Below are 6,407 nucleotides of genomic sequence, written 5' to 3'. Positions count from 1 at the left end.
AAAAAATGTCACTCAGTTTTTCACTATTCCAAACATTTATAGATTAATAGATTACTTTTCTAATTTTACCAAAAAAAGAGGTCATAATACCTGTGAAAAATAATCAAACCATGCTACAATATTGAAAGTGCATGTACTATTAAATATTGTAGATTATTATGAATCATATTTCTTGTAATCTCCAGGAGGAGATTATTATAAAGTAGGGGAGAATTGTAGTGATATGAATAACAGGTGCAGGCATAACTCTTGGAAATAGAGCCTGAAGTGAATGATGGAAAGTTACAGGTCAGCCTGTATTGTATGCCTGCACCTGTATGCCTGCACCTTGTAGGCAAGGTGCTTAGAATGAATAGAAACAATTTTTGGTTTGGTTGCTAGGGTGTGTCCTGCATGAACAGGACCATTGATACATGTATTTTTGAGAGAGTAGACAACATTTTTACCATGCTAAGAAACCTGGCAGTTGACTCTTCATGCTCTTCAACCTTGTACATGTACATGTAGTTTGTCTGAGAGCTGAGTATTTGTGAATTCTGAAGACCATTTAAAAGTTAAAAGCTGAATAAAGTGAATATCCAAATGATTTTCTGCTTTCTACACCTGCATCATTATTTTGTACCCTGTATGTTTCATTAAGAAAACATGTTGAAAACAGTGGTGCTGCCCCCGTAACAACACTGTGTCTGCGTGGTAATACTATAGTTATTATGTCAGTCTAATTTTGTTTTCCTTATCCCGCAGACCATCCTCCAACATAATCTAACTCCAAATACAACCACAAACACAATCACTGCCACTATCAGCAGAAGAAACGCCATCACATCCAGCATAAAATACTCTATTACAGAGAGTTCCATTGCAGATGATTTGAGATACTGCCCGCCATATTTGATCACATGCTCTATCCAGAATGCAGCTCGTTCTCTTGCCTGCATTGGCCTTTCTTTAATGATGGCAGAAACCGTTTTAGCCACTTCTGTGTACCTTTATGATAAAAAAGGGAGGAAAATATTTTACAGATTATTTCTTGTTTTGTATATAAAAACAAAGAACCACAAGCCACACCTGGTTTCCCGACTTTAACCCACATTTGTGCTAATTTTGCATCAACCTTTCGGGGTTCAATTTTGAACCTTTATTTCTTAGTGTGCACTGAGTGGTACTCCGAGTTTAAAAATAATATCTAACTGAAAAGAATATAAATCACCAAGCAAAATTGGATCAATATATGAAGAGAAAAAGTTATTGACATGAATATTCATCGGATGGGCTGCTGCATGTTATACATTCCAACGTTTCCTTTTTTTGTGTTATAGGATTTTTATTCATCTGTTCAAATCATATCATTTCAGCCAGGAGTACCCCTTTAAATAATGTTTACCTGATCTTTCTGCTAATTTAGAGATTCTACTCTTAATTTGAATAAGAACTTACTTTGGATTGCTGATGACGTCATGTAAGGCGTTGTAGATTACGTCCGCACTGGCAGCCATTTTGTCTATCTTTCTGCCCATCCCTCGCGCTTCGACTCTGGCTGCTACGTCGAACTGATCCCCATGAAGCGGGACGACGACCACGGGGACGCCGTGGTAACAGGCTTCTTGGAAGCCGTTGTTGCCTCCTTGATAGAGAAACACTCGTGTCTTAGGATGGCCTGTGACGACCAGAAGAGATATAAGAAGACGATAAGAGATGATACTGAATATATCATCTGCTAAAATTAACTGTATTACTATACTCAAACAAGTCTAAAGAGTGTTTAAGATAAGTGTATGAGAGGTTAATGCATATGGAATAAAGGTTGATTTTCGCCCTATTTTCTGGTTCATTAATTCTGTTCTAAACGTGAACAAAAAGTTTGGTCAATATTCAGGGCTCGTTTTGTTTTATTGACTTGCTTTTGTTGTTTTTTTTCAAATGAGAGTTGCCAGGGATGCCCAAACACAAAAAATTAATAGCAATAAAGCAAAAAAGAGTAACGAACCACCTAGTGACTTACATCATCATCGGGGGGGGGGGGGGATCAAAATCTGCATAATTGGCCATATATACAGCGTTTATTCTTGTCCTAACACTTACGTCAGTGATTCCAAGATTCCAAATATTGGTATTAATAAATCATATTCAGCACAAGTGTAATATGCGCCAACTTCAAGCAACAATCGTCACCATTAAACACGACAGACTACCATTTCACACCCACCAAGAAGATCATTCTGAGGAACCCATGGCATGACCTTCACATTGGAAGGAACTTTGAGTTCACCGATCGGATCCTTCACTTGCCATATCACCTTCTGCGGCAATCTTTGGAAAGCTTCGGCAAACTCTTCGGCAAATCCCGGTTGAACGATCGTGATCTCTCCGAAGTACGTGCCGAGAGTGAACAAAATAACACCATGGTCGCCTGAGCTCTCCATGAAATCTTCCAGCTCCTGAAGATGAAAAATCGGTAATGATAAAAGGATAAGAATTTTGAGAAGAAACGTTCATATATCAATCATTGAAACCGCGAACTACAATCATGTACAGGTCGATTTTGAGAGATATGAAAACCATATAGATATGCAAACGTTAACTCAACGGATTTGGTTGCATCCTATATTATTATTACCGGGATGAATTTAAGTCTCCATGAGACACCATTTTAAGTAGGCCTACTGTCGCATAATAAATGCAATTCAATGTGAGCCGAAATGAATTTGATTAAATCTCCTACTACCAGAATTATGTATCTAATTTTCCATTCTTAATACTTCACTTGCTCTATACTGCTTCAGCAAGATTTACTGTTGAAATCGATCATATTCGTTTGTAAATATTAAGATTTACACGATAAATTACGCTAGAGGGATGGCTGGATGAACAAAACCCTACAACCAGAAAGTCAAAACCCATGGCCTATACCCAATACTATACACACCTTGTCAAGTTCTGCGGGTGGCCATGCTGTCAGCCCACCGCCGACAGGAATCACGTTTGGCACAATCGGGAAAGGGAACTCCATGACGAAGTCAAAGTTCTGGAGATGCAAATCAGCAAGTTCATGATAAAGAGACATCTTGTAGTTAATGACATTCTCAAGCCCTGTATTTTTCCCTACGCGTACATAGGCTGGTATGGCCACTCCCCCACCAAGCAAAGCATAGACAACGGATTGTAGAAGGTTGGCCGTCCGCTGGAAGAAACTCATCCTGTTGGTGAAGCCTGTGTTGAGTTCTGGCTGATATGCCGGGTTGTACGGCGAACCGTAAGAGAACAACGCCATGGCCTGAGGGGTGATTGGCGTCAGGGTCACAAGGGCTATCCTCTTGCTGTAGTTCAGGTTGCGTTCCAGCGCCGCCCGGATCATCACACCACACAACCAAGTCATATCAACGACGACGGCGTCTACGACTTCCAGACGCTTCATGAGCTCGACGTCGAGGAGGATGTCTTCACAGTCGTCTGCCATCGACTCGATCAAGAAGAAGACGGACTTGATGAGACCGTCGTTGCTTTTCCCCAACGAAAGGGCTCCGAACTCCTTCCAGAAATCTCGAATCTCTTGGACGGACCGTTTGTGATGATCGAAGACTTCGAAAGACAGATTAGAGTACTTGGGGTTCCTTGTATGGTGTTTGAATGCCCTGCTGATGAGGAGTGTTGCGTTGTGACCTCGCTGGACGAGACCTTCACCGATGGCTGCCCCCGAGGAAGAAGTGACTCCCTTCTCCGTACATGGAAGATATCAAGACATTGCTACCGGAAGCACAGGGTGATGATACAAAAAAGACAAGATAGATTCCAGATAGAGTTGTATAAATAACGCGAGATATATTCACATCCATCTTAATAAGAGTATCGGCCATTAGCCCAATTTTTTTAAATTTTGATCTTGTGATGACTTACTGAAACTGCTGAAATCTTGAATGACTAGCCGATCGATCGAACCTCACATAATTACCTCGCCTCCTTATTATAACATAGAAACCGATTTACGCTCATAGAACGTACAATATAAATGATATAGTTCGACAGCAGTGTTCTCAGAGTGCATGTGGTTCTATTATTTACATAGTACACTGTTTGATTAATGAGCTTACGTAATTCCAATCGCTAAACGTAATAGTGTTGGCTTACGATTTAACAAAAATCGAGGGGGGGGGGGATAATGAAGATTTGATAACATCTTGATACATGCACATAATTGCGGATGACAAAGGATTCAGTGACGTATATAAGAATTTTGGATTAACAATAGGGCACAGTTTTGATTCAATCCAATTCAATTCATTTATTAGGTAAAAATCGCATGAGTAGATATATACATTGTAAAATGTGAGGATCAAACACCCTATAGGAAAGCCAGAGGCTTGAAAAGCAGGGGGGATACAAATACAGTAAATAACTTACAGTAGGACTAAAATACATAGGAAATAGCAATTGAAATAATACATGAAACAAGTTACAATATTTACACTACATGACAATACAAGATAAAATAATATATATCATATAACTGTATTTGTTTAGTTTTGGTTCAGTTTAAAGGAATCACTTATATGTGGCAAGAAGATGCTTTTAAATTTAGCTTTAAATGAGGAAAGGGTGGTCATTCTTTTAAGTAGTAGGTCAAGACTTCCAAAATTGAGCCCTTTTGTCGCATTTTAATCGTGAATATGGCACATATATGTTTTTCTCTGTCTTGTATCAACACTCTGTTTTTATCAACCGTAAGATAATTATCATTGAATATAACTGGCAACATATTATTCATATATCGAAACATAAAGAGTGCTGCCTTTATTTTTATAGTAGATTTTTTTTAAATAGAGGTGGAGTATGGGCAAGATAATGCGTGTTAGAACATAGACGACTTGCTTTCTTTTAAAGTACAATCAATCTGCTGAAATGACATGAACTTGGTTTGAGCACGGAGATCCTGGGGAGGTAGAACTAAAAGTTGTGTATCTTGTGGAGGTGGACCTCAAGTGTGTGGAAAGATAGCTTTTGAAAGCAGAAGAAGGGACGCATATTTCGTTTTTACTCCATTGCCTCAGAGGAAGTGTGCACGTGCACACCCCCCCCCCACATGCAGCCTACATGCTATAATAATCATTTTAGTGGTGTCAGGGCACACGCCACTAACTATTTCCCTATAGACTCATGTGTTGAAAATGAGATATAAAAAAAATCGCCAAAATAAGTCTTAATAATTACATCATCCACACCTTTATCATTTGGTAGTTCATCCAAAATCCTTTAACCGCTAAAAACATGAAAGGGGGGGGGTATTCAGCATTTTTTTCGCTCTAACCAAGACCACATGCAAACCTGGTTGCAGTCACAGTGGTAAAAATGGTAGAGGTCGCGAAATGGCAGAGGTAAAAATGGCTGAGGTAGAAATGACAGAGGTATAAATTGCCAGTCTTAAACCCCCATGCCCAAAAATCCAAAAAACCCTCCATGTACAGTAAATTAAATAAGAAGGGTTCTGAGAAGAAATAAGAATTATTATGTTGGACTATATGGAAAGAGTAACATTTTTAAATCATACTTCAGATCTTCTGTACCAAATTGATAGCATTTGTGTTGGTATTTTTTCCTGGATTTACATGCACGGCCTTCTCAAGTCAGTTCACTTTTATAATATTCAAATTTGAAGCACACTTTGGATCCCATGCAAGTATAATACTTAAATTATTAAAGGGGAAATTCACCCTGACATAAAGTTTATTGTAAAAATAACAGAAAATAATTAAAATGATATTGGTGGGGGTTTTAGGGAATCCATCAAAGATTTAAAAAAGCTATTGGAAATTTATATTTCAATCGTGACGTCTTTTCCGAGCAATTTTCCCCATACATGGTGTAATAAAGATGAAATGTCATTTTCTTTAAAAAAAAAGTTTTTTTATATATACCAAGTTAAGTATATTAACATATCATTTCACATCCGCTCCTGAAATCATTTTTTTTTCAGCAATCACGAACCACTGATTAAAAAAGTGATAAGTATACATTTTGGTGCATAAAATACGGAGCTGCAGCTGCTCGTATATGACGTCACAGATCACTTCATTTTCTGTTATTTTCACAGTAAACCATTTTGTCAGGGTGAATTTCCCCTTCAAAATACGTCGATAGAATGGTAGAAACGCCCATAAATTTAAAGCTCTGATTCGCTACACATTTCAAATTCATAAGGTAGCAGTTATCATAGAAACTAGTTAAGAAACCTGACATTCTCTTGGACTAGGTGCAATGAGATATTGCTCTGAAACCTTAACATTAATAATAGTTATATCATTTAGATTAAAGTATATACTTATCATATCAATTCTTTTCGGATCCATTATGATGTTGGAATATGAATAATTACCTTCACTGTTAGAAGAAGTTCCTGCAGCAGAGTCTCGAGA

General features: G+C 38.1%; 1 pseudogene; it reads right to left on the bottom strand.

Moving 5' to 3' along the window:
* Positions 1-646: 646 nt before the first annotated feature.
* Positions 647-4,131, bottom strand: LOC121413787 (annotated as a pseudogene).
* Between the last annotated feature and the right edge of the window lie 2,276 nt (positions 4,132-6,407).

Source organism: Lytechinus variegatus, chromosome 4 (genome assembly GCF_018143015.1).
Source record: "Lytechinus variegatus isolate NC3 chromosome 4, Lvar_3.0, whole genome shotgun sequence".
Taxonomy (NCBI): Eukaryota; Metazoa; Echinodermata; class Echinoidea; order Temnopleuroida; family Toxopneustidae; genus Lytechinus; species Lytechinus variegatus.
This window is presented reverse-complemented; position numbering and strand designations above follow the sequence as displayed.